The sequence below is a fragment of the Triticum aestivum genome, chromosome 6B (genome assembly GCF_018294505.1).
Source record: "Triticum aestivum cultivar Chinese Spring chromosome 6B, IWGSC CS RefSeq v2.1, whole genome shotgun sequence".
NCBI lineage: Eukaryota > Viridiplantae > Streptophyta > Magnoliopsida > Poales > Poaceae > Triticum > Triticum aestivum.
In genome coordinates, this window is record NC_057810.1 from 449,296,690 (window position 1) to 449,315,576 (window position 18,887).

An 18,887-nucleotide genomic window follows, 5' to 3' on the forward strand; every position below is an offset into this window, starting at 1 on the left:
GGAGCTATTGCACTTGCCAAGGAGCCCAGGTTTCACAAGAAGACAAGGCACATCAAGCGTCGCTTCAACTCCATTCGTGAAAATGTTCAAGATGGAGACATAGAGATTTGTAAAGTACATACGGACCTGAATATAGCAGATCCGTTGACTAAACCTCTCCCTAGAGCAAAACATGATCAACACCAGAATTCCATGGGTGTTCGATTCATCACAATGTAACTAGATTATTGACTCTAGTGCAAGTGGGAGACTGTTGGAAATATGCCCTAGAGGCAATAATAAAAGCATTATTATTATATTTCCTTGTTCATGATAATTGTCTTTATTCATGCTATAATTGTGTTATCCGGAAATCGTAATACATGTGTGAATAACAGACACCAACATGTCCCTAGTGAGCCTCTAGTTGACTAGCTCGTTGATCAACAGATAGTCATGGTTTCCTGACTATGGACACTGGATGTCATTGATAACGAGATCACATCATTAGGAGAATGATGTGATGGACGAGACCCAATCCTAAACATAGCACAAGATCGTATAGTTCGTTTGCTAGAGTTTTTGAATGTCAAAGTATCTTTTCCTTAGACCATGAGATCGTGTAACTCCCAGATACCGTAGGAGTGCTTTGGGTATGCCAAACGTCACAATGTAACTGGGTGACTATAAAGGTAGACTACGGGTATCTCCGAAAGTGTCTGTTGGGTGACATGGATCAAGACTGGGATTTGTCACTCCGTATGACGGAGAGGTATCACTGGGCCCACTCGGTAATGCATCATCATAATGAGCTTAGAGTGACCAAGTGTCTGGTCACGGGATCATGCATTACGGTACGAGTAAAGTGACTTGCCGGTAACGAGATTGAGCGAGGTATTGGGATACCGACGATCGAATCTCGGGCAAGTAACATATCGATAGACAAAGGGAATAGCATACGGGGTTGATTGAATCCTCGACATTGTGGTTCATCCGATGAGATCATCGTGGAGCATGTGGGAGCCAACATGGGTATCCAGATCCCGCTGTTGGTTATTGACCGGAGAGTCGTCTCGGTCATGTCTGCTTGTCTCCCGAACCCGTAGGGTCTACACACTTAAGGTTCGGTTACGCTAGGGTTGTAGGGATATGTATATGCAGTAACCCGAATGTTGTTCGGAGTCCCGGATGATATCCCGGACGTCACGAGGAGTTCCGGAATGGTCCGGAGGTAAAGATTTATATATGGGAAGTCCTGTTTCGGGCATCGGGACAAGTTTCGGGGTTATCGGTATTGTACCGGGACCACCGGAAGGGTCCCGGGGGTCCACCGGGTGGGTCCACCTGTCCCGGGGGGCCACATGGGCTGTAGGGGGTGCGCCTTGGCCTAATGGGCCAAGGGCACCAGCCCCACATAGGCCCATGCGCCTAGGGTTTGAAGGGGGAAGAGTCCTAGGAGGGGAAGGCACCTCCTAGGTGCCTTGGGGGGGAGGGAAACCCCCCTTGGCCGCCGCACCCCCTAGGAGATTGGATCTCCTAGGGCCGGCCACCCCCCTTGGCCCTCCTATATATAGTGGGGGAGAGGAGGGACTTCATACCTGAACGCCTTGGCCTTTGGTTGCCTCCTTCTCCCTCCCCAACACCTCCTCCTCCTCCATAGTTCTTAGCGAAGCTCTGCCGGAGTACTGCAGCTCCATCAACACCACGCCTTCGTGCTGCTGCTGGTGCCATCTCCCTCAACCTCTCCTCCCTCCCTTGCTGGATCAAGAAGGAGGAGACGTGGCTGTTCCGTACGTGTGTTGAACGCGGAGGTGCCGTCCGTTCGGCGCTGGTCATCGGTGATTTGGATCATGTCGAGTACGACTACATCATCACCGTTCTTTGAACGCTTCCGCTCGCGATCTACAAGGTACGTAGATGCATCCAATGACTCGTTGCTAGATGAACTCCTAGATGATCTTGGTGAAACGAGTAGGAAATTTTTTGTTTTCTGCAAAGTTCCCCAACATGCACCTGCCGCACCTCTGCAACAACAACAATAACTACTACTACCTCCACGTCGCGAAACAGCCCTCCGCCGAGCGAGCCGTGTCCTTCTTCAGCCTAGCCAAACTATTGGTGCTGCTGTTGATACTTTTGTGGCTCCTGCTGCTGATGCGGAGGATGATTATGCGGGAGATTACGAGGTTGAGGTTGATCAAAATCAGAACTATGTGCAACCACCAGCACCACAACCACCAGGTCGTCCACATGCAAATAATCACAATGGTAGGGCTCTCCCTCAGGTACGAGATCATGACCATCTTCCTAAACTGAAATTGAATATTCCACCATTTGAGGGTAGATATGTTCCTGATATATATCTTACTTGGGAGTTAGAAACTGAACAACGATTTACATGTTTACAATATCCTGAGGAGAGACGGGTTGCTGCTGTTGTTTGTGCTTTCACTAGTTTTGCATGTGTATGGTCGTCTGAACACTGTAGATTATATCCTATTCCAACTACTTGGGCTGCTTTGAAAACTGCTATGCATACTCGTTGGGTTCCACCATATTATCAACGTGAATTGCTTCAAAAATTGCAGCGCTTAAGACAAGGGAAAAATTCTATAGAAGAATATTATCAGGAATTACAAACTGGCATGATTAGATGTGGTGTTATTGAGGAGAATGAAGCTATGCTTGCATGTTTTATGGGTGGATTAAATAGAGAGATTCAGACCATTCTAGAGTATAAGGAGTATACTAATATCACTCGTTTATTCCATCTTGCTTGTAAAGCTGAACGTGAAGTGCAGGATCGACAAGCATTGGCGCGAACTAACTTTTCTGCAGGCCGACCTTCATCATGGACACCGCGCGCATCTTCTACTTCAACTGCACCAGCACCTCCATCAGGTGCCACCTCCAGCCGTGATACAAGAAAGCAGGCACAACGACCATTATCTGCCAAGAGCGCACCTGCCGGGCCTCCATAGAGTTCTTCTTCTTCCATGGCATCAACAGGGCACACAAGTGATATTATTTGTCGTTGTTGTAAGGGAAGAGGTCATTATGCGAGAGAATGCAAATCTTAGCGTGTGATGATTGCTACTGAGGATGGTGGGTATGAGTCCGCTAGTGACTATGATGAGGAGACTTTGGCTCTTATTACATGTGAAGAACATGGTGGAGATGATTCTGATCATGAGATGCAATACATGGCACCTGAAGACGCTGACAGGTATGAATGTTTAGTTGCTCAACGTGTTTCGAGTGTGCAGGTGACACAAGCTGAGCAAAATCAAAGGCACGATTTGTTCCATACAAAGGGGGTTGTGAAGGAATGTTCTGTGCGCGTCATCATAGACGGAGGGAGTTGCAACAACTTGGCTAGCATGGAGATGGTGGAGAAGCTATCTCTCACCACAAGACCACATCCACATCCTTACTACATCCAATGGTTCAACAATAGCGGCAAGGTTAAGGTAACACGTACTGTTCGTGTGCATTTTAGTATCTCTACATATGCTGATTATGTTGATTGTGATGTGGTACCTATGCAAGCATGTTCCTTATTACTTGGTCGACCATAGAAATTTGATAAAAATTCTGTACACCATGGTGGAAACAATTAGTATACTCTTGTTCATAAGGATAAAAATATTACTTTGCTTCCTACGACTCCTGATTCCATTTTGAAAGATGATATTAGTAGAGCTAATAAAGCAAAATAGGAGAAAATAAGAGTGAAAATCAGATTGTGGCAAAAGAATTTGAGCAACAAATGAAGCCTAATAGTAAACCATCTAGTGTTGCTTCTGAAATTAAATTGAAAAGGGCATGTTTCCTTGCCACTAAATCTGATATTAATGAGCTAGATTTCAGCAAATCTGTTTGCTATGCTTTTGTGTGCAAAGAGGCATTATTTTCATTCGAGGACGTGCCTTCCTCTTTGCCTCCTGCTGTCACTAACATTTTGTAGGAGTTCGCTGACGTCTTTCCACAAGACGTGCCACCAGGATTACCTCCCATTCGAGGGATTGAGCATCAGAATGACTTAATTCCCGGTGCATCATTACCCAACCGTGCACCATACCGTACCAATCCAGAGGAGACGAAGGAGATTATGCGTCAAGTACAAGAGCTGCTCGACAAAGGTTATATACGCAAATCCCTTAGTCCTTGTGTTGTTCCTATTATTCTAGTGCCGAAAAAGGATGGTACATCACGTATGTGTGTTGATTGTAGAGGCATTAATAATATTACTATTCGTTATCGTCATCCTATTCCTAGGCTAGATGATATGCTTGATGAATTGAGTGGCTCTACAATATTCTCCAAAGTTGATTTGCGTAGTGGATACCATCAAATTCGTATGAAATTGGGAGATGAATGGAAAACAGCATTTAAAACTAAGTTTGGGTTATATGAGTGGTTAGTCATGCCTTTTGGGTTAACTAATGCACCTAGTACTTTCATGAGATTAATGAACAAAGTTTTACGTGCTTTCATTGGACAATTTGTGGTAGTTTACTTTGATGACATATTGATTTATAGCAGATCTTTGGAAGAACATTTGGAACATTTACGTGCTATTTTTATTGCTCTACGTGATGCATGTTTGTTTGGTAACCTTGGGAAGTGCACCTTTTGCACCGACCGAGTATCTTTTCTTGGCTATGTTGTTACTCCACGGGGAATTGAAGTTGACAAAGCCAAGATTGAAGCTATTGAGAGTTGGCCGCAGCCCAAAACGGCCACACAAGTGAGGAGTTTTCTTGGCCTCGCTGGATTCTATAGGTGTTTTGTGAGAGATTTCAGCACCATTGCTGCACCTCTCAATGAGCTTACAAAGAAAGATGTGCCTTTTCTTTGGGGTACCGCACAGGAAGAATATTGAAAGATAAGTGGACACATGCTCCTTTACTCCAACTTCCTGATTTTAATAAGACTTTTGAGCTTGAATGTGATGCTAGTGGAATTGGATTAGGAGGTGTGTTATTACAAGATGGCAAACCTGTTGCATACTTTTCTAAAAAATTGAGTGGGCCTAGTCTGAATTATTCTACTTATCATAACGAATTATATGCTCTTGTTCGGACTTTAGAAACATGGCAGCATTATTTATGGCCCAAAGAATTTGTTATACACTCTGATCATGAATCTTTGAAACATATTAAAAGTCAAGCTAAACTGAATCATAGACATGCTAAATGGGTTGAATTCATTGAGACTTTCCCTTATGTCATTAAACACAAGAAGGGAAAAGAAAATGTTATTGCTGATGCATTGTCTCGTCGCTATACTATGCTTTCACAACTTGACTTCAAAATATTTGGTTTGGAGACCATCAAAGATCAATTTGTGCATGATGCTGATTTTAAAGATGTAATGCAGAATTGTAAAGAAGGAAGAATGTGGAACAAGTTCATCGTTAATGATGGATTTGTGTTCCGTGCTAACAAGCTATGCATTCCAGCTAGCTCCGTTCGTCTTTTGTTGTTGCAGGAGGCGCATGGAGGAGGATTAATGGGACACTTTGGCGTGAAGAAGACGGAGGACATACTTGCTACACATTTCTTTTGGCCAAAGATGAGACGGGATATTGAGCGTTTTATTGCTCGCTGCACTACATGTTAAAAAGCTAAGTCACGACTCAATCCTCACGGTTTATATATGCCTTTGCCTGTACCTAGTGTTCCTTGGGAGGATATATCTATGGACTTTGTTTTAGGTTTACCTCGAACAAAGAAGGGGAGGGATAGCATATTTGTTGTCGTGGATAGATTCTCGAAAATGGCACACTTTATACCATGTCATAAAAGCGATGATTATGATAATGTTGCTGATTTGTTCTTTTGTGAAATTATTCGCTTGCATGGTGTGCCAAATACTATTGTTTCAGATCGTGATACTAAATTTCTTAGCCACTTTTGGAGATGTTTATAGGCTAAGTTGGGGACTAAACTGCTTTTTAGTACTACTTGTCACCCCCAAACTGATGGACAAACTGAAGTAGTCAATAGAACATTGTACGATGCTTAGGGTTGTTTTGAAGAATAATAAGAAAATGTGGGAGGAATGCTTGCCTCATATTGAATTTGCTTATAATCGTTCATTGCATTCTACTACTAAGATGTGCCCTTTTGAAATTGTGTATGGTTTCCTACCTCGTGCACCTATTGATTTGTTGCCTCTTCCATCTTCGGAGAAGGTTAATTTTGATGCTAAACAACGTGTTGAATTGATTTTAAAAATGCATGAGTTAACTAAGGAAAACATTGAGCGTATGAATGCTAAATATAAACTTGCTGGAGATAAGGGTAGAAAACATGTTGTGTTTGCACCTGGAGATCTTGTTTGGTTACATTTGCGTAAGGATAGATTTCCCTATTTGCGCAAATCAAAGCTAATGCCACGTGTTGATGGTCCCTTTAAGGTGTTAGAGAAAATAAATGATAATGCATATAAACGTGAGCTGCCTGCAGATTTTGGGGTTAGTCCCACTTTTAACATTGCATATTTGAAGCCTTATTTGGGTGAGGAAGATGAACTTCCATCGAGGATGACTTCATTTCAAGAAGGGAGGATGATGAGGACATCAATACCATTGTTACACCCACAGCCCCTGCTGCTATACATACTGGACCAGTTACTAGAGCTCGCGCACGCCAACTAAATGTGACGCCCCCGATTCAATCGTACACTAATCATGCACGCAAACGTGTACGATCAAGATCAGGGACTCACGGGAAGATATCACAACACAACTCTAAAACATAAATAAGTCATACAAGCATCATAATACAAGCCAGGGGCCTCGAGGGCTCGAATACAAGTGCTCGATCATAGACGAGTCAGCGGAAGCAACAATATCTGAGTACAGACATAAGTTAAACAAGTTTGCCTTAAGAAGGCTAGCACAAACTGGGATACAGATCGAAAGAGGCGCAGGCCTCCTGCCTGGGATCCTCCTAAACTACTCCGGGTCGTCGTTGATGGGCATCACGTAGTAGTAGGCACCTCCGGTGTAGTAGGGGTCGTCGTCGACGGTGGCGTCTAGCTCCTGGACTCCAACATCTGGTTGCGACAACCAGAAAGAAGGGAAAGGGGAAAAAAGGGGGAGAAAGCAACCGTGAGTACTCATCCGAAGTACTCGCAAGCAAGGAACTACACTACATATGCATGGGTATATGTGTAAGGAGGCCATATCAGTGGACTGAACTGCGGAATGCCAGAATAAGAGGGGGATAGCTAGTCTTATCGAAGACTACGCTTCTGGTCACCTTCGTCTTGCAACAGGCAGAAGAGGGTAGGTCGAAGTCCTCCAAGTAGCATCGCATAGCATATCCTACCCGGCGATCCTCCCCTCGTATCCCTGAGGGAGAGCGACCACCGGTTGTATCTGGCACTTGGAAGGGTGTGTTTTATTAAGTATCCGGTTCTAGTTGTCATAAGGTCAAGGTACAACTCCAAGTCGTCCTGTTACCGAAGATCACGGCTATTCGAATAGATTAACTTCCCTGCAGGGGTGCACCACATAGCCCAACACGCTTGATCCCATTTGGCCGGACACACTTTCCTGGGTCATGCCCGATCGCGGAAGATCAACACGTCGCAGCCCCACCTAGGCAAAATAGAGAGGCCAGCACGCCGGTCTAAACCTAAGCGCACAGGGGTCTGGGCCCATCGCCCATAGCACATCTGCACGTTGCGAGGGCGGCCGAAAGCAGACCTAGCCTAGTGGCGTTCCAGTCCAATTCGGCGCGCGCCGCTCCGTCGCTGACGTCTAAAGTGCTTCGGCTGATACCACGACGTCGGGATACCCATAACTACTCCCATGTAGATGGTTAGTGCGTATAGGCTCGTAGCTAACTTAGATCAAATACCAAGATCTCGTTAAGCGTGTTAAGTATCCGCGAACGCCGAACAGGGCCAGGCCCACCTGTCTCCTAGGTGGTCTCAACCTGCCCTGCCGCTCCGCCACAAAGTAACAGTCGGGGGCCGTCGGGAACCCAGGCCCACCTCTACCGGGATGGAGCCGCCTGTCCTTTCAGCCCCCCATCTCCGAACAGTATCACAGGTAATGTAACAGTGTAAGTATATAGTATATGCCCGTGATCACCTCCCGAAGTGATCACAGCCCAGTAGTATAGCATGGCAGACGGACAAGAGTGTAGGGCCACAGATGGAACACTAGCATCCTATACTAAGCATTTAGGATTGCGGGTAAGGTATCAATGATTGTAGCAGCAATGACAGGCTATGCATCAGAATAGGATTAACGGAAAGCAGTAACATGCTACACTACTCTAATGCAAGCAGTACAGAGAAGAGTAGGCGATATCTGGTGATCAAAGGGGGGGGGGCTTGCCTGATTGCTCTGGCAAGAAGGAGGGGTCGCCAACTCCGTAGTCGAACTGGGCAGCAGCAGCGTCGGTCTCGTAGTCTACCGGAGAGAAGAGGGGGAAGAAACAATGAATACAATGCAAACAAATGCATATCGATGCATGACATGACAAGTAACGATGCTAGGTGTGCCCAATCGCGGTAGTAGGTGATACCGACGAAGGGGGGGAAACATCCGGGAAAGTATTCCCGGTGTTTCGCGTTTTCGGACAGATGAACCGGAGGGGAAAGTTGCGAGTTCGATAGGTTAGGGGTGTGTGGCGGACGAACGGACTGCGTATCCGGAATCGTCTCGTCGTTCTGAGCAACTTTCATGTACAAAGTTTTTTCATCCGAGCTACGGTTTATTTTATATTAATTTTAAAAGATTAAAATCATTTTTAGTATTCAGTTAATTATTTTAATTAAACATTATCCAGAACAGTGCACGCTGACGTCAGCATGACGTCAGCATGACATCAGCAGTCAACAGGGGTGTTGACTAGTCAAACTGACGTGTGGGTCCCGTTCGTCATTGACTGATTAGGCTAATTAGCAGTTAATTAAGTTAACTACTGTTTAATTAAACTAATTAGCTAATTATGATTAATTAACTTAATTAATCCCTCAATTAGTTAATTAATTTCATTATTATTATTTATTTAATTATTTTATTATTATTGTTTTTTTTTAATAAAATGTTCCAGGGTGGGGCCCCTTGTCATAGGCCCCTAGGCCTAACGGGTGCATGGGCGCACGGGCGCCCGATCCGGATGGAGCCCCAGTGGGCGCGGGCGCTGGAAGTGGCCGCCGGCTCGGCAGTGGCCCGTGGGGCTGGAGGCGGGGCAGCACGGTGGAGCGGTGGCGGCGAGGCCGGGCCGCGGCGACTACGGAAATCCAGGGGCGCGGGCACCGGACACAGCCGCGGGGGCGACGGCCACGGCGCGAGCGGGCAGGGGTAGTCGCGGTGAGCGCACGGAGAGCGCGGGGTTGCGGGCGCGATGAGTGGGATGGCGATGCGTGCACGGGGCGCACGCGCGCGGTGGCCGCGGCGACGAGCGCCGGGCGCGCGCGGTGGTGCGTCGAGCAGGGGAGGCCGGTGCGGGTGGCGACGGGGAGACGTGCAGAGTGGGCGCAAAGAGGAAGAGGAGGCCGTGGCCTCACCGGCGTTGCAGAGACGAGGGTCGGCGAGGCTCGGTGGAGCCTTTGGGGAGGAGGACGGGGACGACGGCAACGTAGAGGGGGAGGTCCGGCGAAGGCGTGGCGGTTCCAGCGAGGGCGCCAGCCTGGTGGCGGGGACGGGAGGCGCCCGCCGAGGTGGGCAGCAGGGCGCTGCCCCGATCCAGTCGAGGGAGGTGAGAGGAGGGGCGCAGAGGAGTCCGGGAGGGGCGGCGGCCTTAGCGGAGTGGCGGCGAGGGGGCGATCCAGGCGGCGTGGGGCGGCGTGGCGGCGGACGAGGGCGAGGTGGAGGCGACGGGTGGCGGCGTCGGGCGGGAGGTTCGTTCCCCTCGATCCGATATGGATCGGGGAGGAGGGGGAAGAGCGACTGGGGGAGGGGGCGAGTGGGGGGAGTGGGTGACTAGGGGAGGGGGTTAGGGTTTCGGGGTGAGGGGCCATATAGGCCAGGCGCGGGGTGGGCCGGTTGGGGCCAGTTGGGCTGGCCAGCAGCTGGGCCGGCCTGGCTAACAGCTGGGCCAGCTGGCCCAGTGGGGGGGGGGTTCTTTTATATTTTTTTGTTTTGTTTTCTAGTTTTATTTTCTTTTTATTTGTTCCCTGTTTATATGTTTTCTCTAATTTTCAATATACCTTAGTTTTATTAAAATATCAAAGTTGCACCTAATTTAGTATATGTAAATATGCCACAACCACATTTAACTTGGCGCACAAAGTAAAATAGTTTGCGATGGTTTATTATTATAAAAGCTTTTAAATATTTGTTTTTGCTACTGCTTTGTTCATTTTAGAGTACTTAAATATTTTATAAAAGTGAGAATTATCCACCACAATTACCTATGCATTATTTGGTTCACTTCGAACATTTAGTTTTTATATTAGAAAACTTTTATTGTTTGCCTTTATTTTAAATTTGAAATTTGAACTGGGTTTTGAACTGACGCAAGTTTATCAACAGTAACCGAGGTGACGTGGCATCATTAGCGTGGGATCACTGTAGCTTAATTATCCGGGCGTCACAATTCTCCTCCACTACAAGAAATCTCGTCCCGAGATTTAAGAGGTGTGTAAGGGGGAAGAATAGGTTACGAAATCCTAGTGATTCTTCTTGATCGTTGTTGCTCTTCTCGAAGAGGTCGATCCATAACATTGATGTCTTCAACCCTATGCTTCAGTCATCATGATGAAGTCGGCTTCCTTTCTTCGAGAACTCCATCGCATTTACGAATAGGTAACGGGGCAGGTCGGCAACGACAGAATGTTATAAGTGTTATAATCTGGGATTAACCCATGAATGAGCATATGAGTACCTCTCGAGTTTGAACATTTAAAAGACATCGAGAGTAAAGTTGGGAGGTACAATAAGAAGTTTCAAGTAGCCAGGCAATCGTTCAATGCCTAGTCAGAAGGTGAAAGTGGTTTCAAAGCAACGGGATAATTATTGTGTCCGATGCCAGAATTGATGATCTCATCGGAAAGGTGGCTCATGAATTACTTACGAGTTCATGCGGGAGGAATAACTTTGGAAACTGGGGTGTGCAGGAGAGTCAGGTTTCGATCCTGTGGAACTGTGGGTTATGGGCCCACCATGTGGGTTAAAAGAAGGAAAGGCAGTGACGTCTTGCACAATCATGTAAGCAAGGCATGTTAGAGGATAGCCTGACAGTTATGTCGGCAACAATGTCGGTATCAAGGGCGAGGGACGAAGAGAACCATCTTCCTGCTCGTTGAACGAGGCGGACCAATAGGCAAAGTTCTCGTCCATCGGTGGTTACCGGAATGTCCTCACCAAAATAACAGGGTCTTTCTGACAGAATTGTACACCGAGGTATTTACAAAAGTAGGAGAATATTACTGCTTAGATCTCATAGATCACAAGTAAGGTTACACCAAACAATGGAAAGGAAGATATGATTATCGGATTTAACCAGATGAATGGAAAGGAAAAATGTGTTTAAACACATTTTCCAGGGGTATATCCTTCCCAAGGACAAGCAGATGATATCCATGACAGGATAGTAGGTAGAAAACCATTTTAGGTAAGGGGAGAAAAATTTCATGACATTACCCGTACAACGGTGTTTGGATAATTGATAAAGAGAATTTGGCATTGTGCTTCAAATGTTCTTGGTGATGAACGGAGTACCACAGACATGCTTCAGGTAGCAATGACATGGTCATCAGGTGAAGATCAGACTTTGGAAACACGAAGGATCCATCAGGAATAACTTGTAGAATAAGTCTTACAATTTCCCCATGGATGAACGGATAACCTAGCTGAAAAGGAATCTATAATGATAGGTCCTCCAGCCGAGGGGGGGGGGGTGCTAGGCATGACATCATGTTACCGGGTCATCAAAGGATCAACATCATAACTCTTGGAAAATGTCCCAACCATCATATCCGACCAAGATTCGGATCCGATTGGTGTCATGATACCTCAGACTCAGGATGCCTGAGAGGAAAAGGTGTAATACAATTGACAAGAAGACATTGTAAAATTCTCGAGAAATGAACTATGGGAGCAAGTCCCGAAACAAGAGCCCATCATTAAATCAACGAGAGGATGAGAAGGTGGCTGATGGGCTCAGCGACAATTCATCGAGAATTCCAACGGATGGATTTCCACGATAATGTGAACAAGAAGATGACACTTATCAATTCAAATGATATAAGGTTGTATGCTCGAGGAAAACATACACCATCAATCACTAGTAGAAAGGTGTGCCCGAAATATGACCCTAGGCAGCAAGATCAATGTTAGAGTGATGATTCAATAACCAACGTAACCAACAGTCTAAGAATGAACTGTCGATCGTTAACTTCAAAGCAATAGGGTTGCTAGAAGTCCAGAACTCAATCAACACCGTCCACTTGTTGGTACCCCCGGTTGGAATCAACACGAGGACCAAGAAAGAATGGTGATGGTGAGAAGTTTCTCCATACCAAGAATTCTTAAGAGGTGGTGAAATTCTCACGACATTCTTGACATAAAAGATGGTAATAGTCCAAGGTAAAGACGAACAAATGCTGGATAGCAAGCATCTTAAGGTATAACACAAAACACGAACAAGTTTGTGTTGAACGGAAGGCAATAAAGTGATCGATGACAACACAAATCATCGAGGGCAAGGATGGTATTTCTCATCATGAATCCGGTTGATATCCTGGAAGAGCTCATAAGGTTGATGATGATCACGACACATTTGTCGAGAGATTTCACGAAGATGTAATCAATTGGCAATGACATCAAGTCAAAGGAATGATGAAGCAAAAGGTTATTGAAACCATGGGTACGACACAAACTCGAAATCAAGTTTGTTGGTCAAGGAGAAATGGTATGACGAGGAAGATCGACGTAAGCTTAGCTCATCGTCGAACATTGTGCTCCGAGAAGACGGACCAGGTAGCACAGTTAGAATCGTCACGACAATGATATAGCCAAACAGGCTAGGAATGGCGTGATCGGGTACAAACTCGTACTTATAGAAGCTTACTGAAGAGTTGTTGAACCGTAGAGCGGACTCGGTTCAGTTATCGGGGTCTTTGAGTGCTCAATAACTCAGAGCCCGCGAAAAATTGGAATCAGTGGGAAGGTAACACTTGATGAAGAACTCATAAGAAGTTATGTAGTTCCATGATAATCTCGAGATACCAGGGGGGTAATACTCGACACAAGATCAAAGTAAAGGTTGGACTGGTGTATTGATCCATAGAAGACAATTGTTTTAACTTGTCCGAGAAATGGAATCAAAGAAGAACAATCATGGTCGGAACCACGGTTGCGTAGGATCAATTCACAGATACCATATGTTAGTTATCAAGGAAATAGTTATTATTACAAGAAGCTTCCATGATAGGATATACATCACGTCCATGGGCATGAACACAAAGTTCAAGGTCGACTCCCACTTCCTCAATGCGTAACCTTTCATTCACTTCTCGTGTTTGATGAAGTTGCAGTGCTGAAATTTTATCTGGCGAAGCACCAAAAGAGTATGAATCGTGAAAACTTTCGGGTTCACACGGTTTAGAGAAAGCATATGTTCAACCCATAGGGGCTTCTTAGAAACATATACCACAATCTTTAGGAGTAATTAACTCAAACTCGATGACAGAGCATGGTTGAGAAAAGAAGAGGATACAATTTACCAAAGGCATTATGTATCCGAGGAAAGGCTCACAAGGTTATTGAATATGAAGGGCGTTGTCAGATAAATCCAACAAAGGATCTGGTGGTCCATAAGGGATCTGGTGTGAGCATCGGTACTCAACTAGAGGAAGCAGATTATAGAAACAATTGACTAACTCAATTGTCAAATGCAAAGGAATTATGATTTCCAAATCAAGGGATCAGAAGCAATGCTCTGATTAGGGGTGGATAAGTTGAATAGCCTTAGGGTACAATCAAAGACAATTGGATTGGTCGAGAACCAATTCCAGTTAAAGAATGGAAGCTCAGCCGGAAAGGTAATTTATAAGGATCAATGATGATTGCGTGTATTCGCAACATATTGAGTCAACATACTCAAAATGATAATGACAAGGAATGTCAATAAGATTTCTATACTTATGGGATTAATCATAATGAAAGCAAACAAGAAATTCCAAAGCAATAGGTTGCTGAGGATTTTCGGAATATCGGGTGGTATTTCGAAGACTTTTGTGTAACACATGAACAACTGGGGGATGAGTGGATACTCGATAAGTGCGAGAATTAACCGTAGGGGTATTCAAGTGACAAAGAACAGCAAGGCAGTAAGCTCAAGGGATTATCGAAACAATGACGAGTTTTTCAGGGTATCTTGTAATAACAAGACCACTGGGGATGAATGTAAGAATAACAAATGCCAGTAGTTATCCATAAGGGCTTGCGGTGGAAGGTGAATTGCAAACGCGATGAACACAAGTTCTCGGGTTAACAGCGGAGAGTATCTTCAGGGTCTTCTGGTGCAGCTGACAATCATTAGTAATAAGGGGCTCTCCGGGTGAAAGTGAATACGAGATCCTAACGTTAGATTTAGTAAACTTCATTTAACCCGAATAGAAGAGAGCTCAGAGTCCCAGAGTAAAGGTCGAGGAGTAAAAGATCCTAGTACCACCCAATGGCGACGTGGGCCCGTAAGGCTCACAGCCATGTTAGTAAAAGTTTTGTAGTGACTAGACTCGACTTCGGCCAAGGAGTGTGGAGGGGGATTCCTACAGGCAGTCGGCTCTGATACCAACTTGTGACGCCCCCGATTCAATCGTACACTAATCATGCACGCAAACGTGTACGATCAAGATCAGGGACTCACGGGAAGATATCACAACACAACTCTAAAACACAAATAAGTCATACAAGCATCATAATACAAGCCAGGGGCCTCGAGGGCTCGAATACAAGTGCTCGATCATAGACGAGTCAGCGGAAGCAACAATATCTGAGTACAGACATAAGTTAAACAAGTTTGCCTTAAGAAGGCTAGCACAAACTGGGATACAGATCGAAAGAGGCGCAGGCCTCCTGCCTGGGATCCTCCTAAACTACTCCGGGTCGTCGTCGACGGGCAGCACGTAGTAGTAGGCACCTCCGGTGTAGTAGGGGTCGTCGTCGACGGTGGCGTCTAGCTCCTGGACTCCAGCATCTGGTTGCGACAACCAGAAAGAAGGGAAAGGGGAAAAAAAGGGGGGAGAAAGCAACCGTGAGTACTCATCTGAAGTACTCGCAAGCAAGGAACTACACTACATATGCATGGGTATATGTGTAAGGAGGCCATATCAGTGGACTGAACTGCAGAATGCCAGAATAAGAGGGGGATAGCTAGTCTTATCGAAGACTATGCTTCTTGTCACCTTCGTCTTGCAACAGGCAGAAGAGGGTAGGTCGAAGTCCTCCAAGTAGCATCGCATAGCATATCCTACCCGGCGATCCCCCTCGTATCCCTGAGGGAGAGCGACCACCGGTTGTATCTGGCACTTGGAAGGGTGTGTTTTATTAAGTATCCGGTTCTAGTTGTCATAAGGTCAAGGTACAACTCCAAGTCGTCCTGTTACCGAAGATCACGGCTATTCGAATAGATTAACTTCCCTGCAGGGGTGCACCACATAGCCCAACACGCTTGATCCCATTTGGCCGGACACACTTTCCTGGGTCATGCCCGGCCGCGGAAGATCAACACGTCGCAGCCCCACCTAGGCAAAACAGAGAGGCCAGCACACCGGTCTAAACCTAAGCGCACAGGGGTCTGGGCCCATCGCCCATAGCACACCTGCACGTTGCGAGGGCGGCCGAAAGCAGACCTAGCCTTGTGGCGTTCCAGTCCAATTCGGCGCGCGCCGCTCCGTCGCTGACGTCTGAAGTGCTTCGGCTGATACCACGACGCCGGGATACCCATAACTACTCCCACGTAGATGGTTAGTGCGTATAGGCTCGTAGCCAACTCAGATCAAATACCAAGATCTCGTTAAGCGTGTTAAGTATCCGCGAAAGCCGAACAGGGCCAGGCCCACCTGTCTCCTAGGTGGTCTCAACCTGCCCTGCCGCTCCGCCACAAAGTAACAGTCGGGGGCCGTCGGGAACCCAGGCCCACCTCTACCGGGATGGAGCCGCCTGTCCTTTCAGCCCCCCATCTCCGAACAGTATCACAGGTAATGTAATAGTGTAAGTATATAGTATATGCCCGTGATCACCTCCCGAAGTGATCACAGCCCAGTAGTATAGCATGGCAGACGGACAAGAGTGTAGGGCCACGGATGGAACACTAGCATCCTATACTAAGCATTTAGGATTGCGGGTAAGGTATCAATGACTGTAGCAACAATGACAGGCTATGCATCAGAATATGATTAACGGAAAGCAGTAACATGCTACACTACTCTAATGCAAGCAGTATAGAGAAGAGTAGGCGATATCTGGTGATCAAAGGGGGGGGCTTGCCTGATTGCTCTGGCAAGAAGGAGGGGTCGTCAACTCCGTAGTCGAACTGGGCAGCAGCAGCGTCGGTCTCGTAGTCTACCGGAGAGAAGAGGGGGAAGAAACAATGAATACAATGCAAACAAATGCATATCGATGCATGACATGACAAGTAACGATGCTAGGTGTGCCCAATCGCGGTAGTAGGTGATACCGACGAAGGGGGGGAAACATCCGGGAAAGTATTCCCGGTGTTTCGCGTTTTCGGACAGATGAACCGGAGGGGAAAGTTGCGAGTTCGATAGGTTAGGGGTGTGTGGCGGACGAACGGACTGCGTATCCGGAATCGTCTCGTCGTTCTGAGCAACTTTCATGTACAAAGTTTTTTCATCCGAGCTACGGTTTATTTTATATTAATTTTAAAAGATTAAAATCATTTTTAGTATTTAGTTAATTATTTTAATTAAACATTATCCAGAACAGTGCACGCTGACGTCAGCATGACGTCAGCATGACATCAGCAGTCAACAGGGGTGTTGACTAGTCAAACTGACGTGTGGGTCCCGTTCGTCATTGACTGATTAGGCTAATTAGCAGTTAATTAAGTTAACTACTGTTTAATTAAACTAATTAGCTAATTATGATTAATTAACTTAATTAATCCCTTAATTAGTTAATTAATTTCATTATTATTATTTATTTAATTATTTTATTATTATTGTTTTTTTTCTTTTCTTTTTAATAAAACGTTCCAGGGTGGGGCCCCTTGTCATAGGCCCCTAGGCCTAACGGGTGCATGGGCGCACGGGCGCCCAATCCGGATGGAGCCCCAGTGGGCGCGGGCGCTGGAAGTGGCCGCCGGCTCGGCAGTGGCCCGTGGGCTGGAGGCGGGGCAGCACGGTGGAGCGGTGGCGGCGAGGCCGGGCCGCGGCGACTACGGAAATCCAGGGGCGCGGGCACCGGACACAGCCGCGGGGGCGACGGCCACGGCGCGAGCGGGCAGGGGTGGTCGCGGTGAGCGCACGGAGAGCGCGGGGTTGCGGGCGCGATGAGTGGGATGGCGAGGCGTGCACGGGGCGCACGCGCGCGGTGGCCGCGGCGACAAGCGCCGGGCGCGCGCGGTGGTGCGTCGAGCAGGGGAGGCCGGTGCGGGTGGCGACGGGGAGACGTGCAGAGTGGGCGCAAAGAGGAAGAGGAGGCCGTGGCCTCACCGGCGTTGCAGAGACGAGGGTCGGCGAGGCTCGGTGGAGCCTTTGGGGAGGAGGACGGGGACGACGGCAACGTAGAGGGGGAGGTCCGGCGAAGGCGTGGCAGTTCCAGCGAGGGCGCCAGCCTGGTGGCGGGGACGGGAGGCGCCCACCGACGTGGGCAGCAGGGCGCTGCCCCGATCCAGTCGAGGGAGGTGAGAGGAGGGGCGCAGAGGAGTCCGGGAGGGGCGGCGGCCTTAGCGGAGCGGCGGCGAGGGGGCGATCCAGGCGGCGTGGGGCGGCGTGGCGGCGGACGAGGGCGAGGTGGAGGCGACGGGTGGCGGCGTCGGGCGGGAGGTTTGTTCCCCTCGATCCGATATGGATCGGGGAGGAGGGGGAAGAGCGACTGGGGGAGGGGGCGAGTGGGGGGAGTGGGTGACTAGGGGAGGGGGTTAGGGTTTCGGGGTGAGGGGCCATATAGGCCAGGCGCGGGGTGGGCCGGTTGGGGCCAGTTGGGCTGGCCAGCAGCTGGGCCGGCCTGGCTAACAGCTGGGCCAGCTGGCCCAGTGGGGGGGGGGTTCTTTTATATTTTTGTTTTGTTTTGTTTTCTAGTTTTATTTTCTTTTTATTTGTTCCCTGTTTATATGTTTTCTCTAATTTTCAATATACCTTAGTTTTATTAAAATATCAAAGTTGCACCTAATTTAGTATATGTAAATATGCCACAACCACATTTAACTTGGCGCACAAAGTAAAATAGTTTGCGATGGTTTATTATTATAAAAGCTTTTAAATATTTGTTTTTGCTACTGCTTTGTTCATTTTAGAGTACTTAAATATTTTATGAAAGTGAGAATTATCCACCACAATTACCTATGCATTATTTGGTTCAATTCGAACATTTAGTTTTTATATTAGAAAACTTTTATTGTTTGCCTTTATTTTAAATTTGAAATTTGAACTGGGTTTTGAACTGACGCAAGTTTATCAACAGTAACCGAGGTGACGTGGCATCATTAGCGTGGGATCACTGTAGCTTAATTATCCGGGCGTCACACTAAATTACCAGGTACTTTCGTTTCTTGGTAATGATTCTAATGTTCATGAGAATATGATGCTGCCTAAATTGGATACATTTGTTTTGCTTACAAATGAAGGGCCTAGCTTGGAGAAGGATGAACATTGGAGCAAGAACAAGCAAGGAGATGATGGCATGCGCAAGGGGAACAAGAACGGGGTTACAAGTGTGATTTCATAGCTTTGAAGCCATCATAATGAGT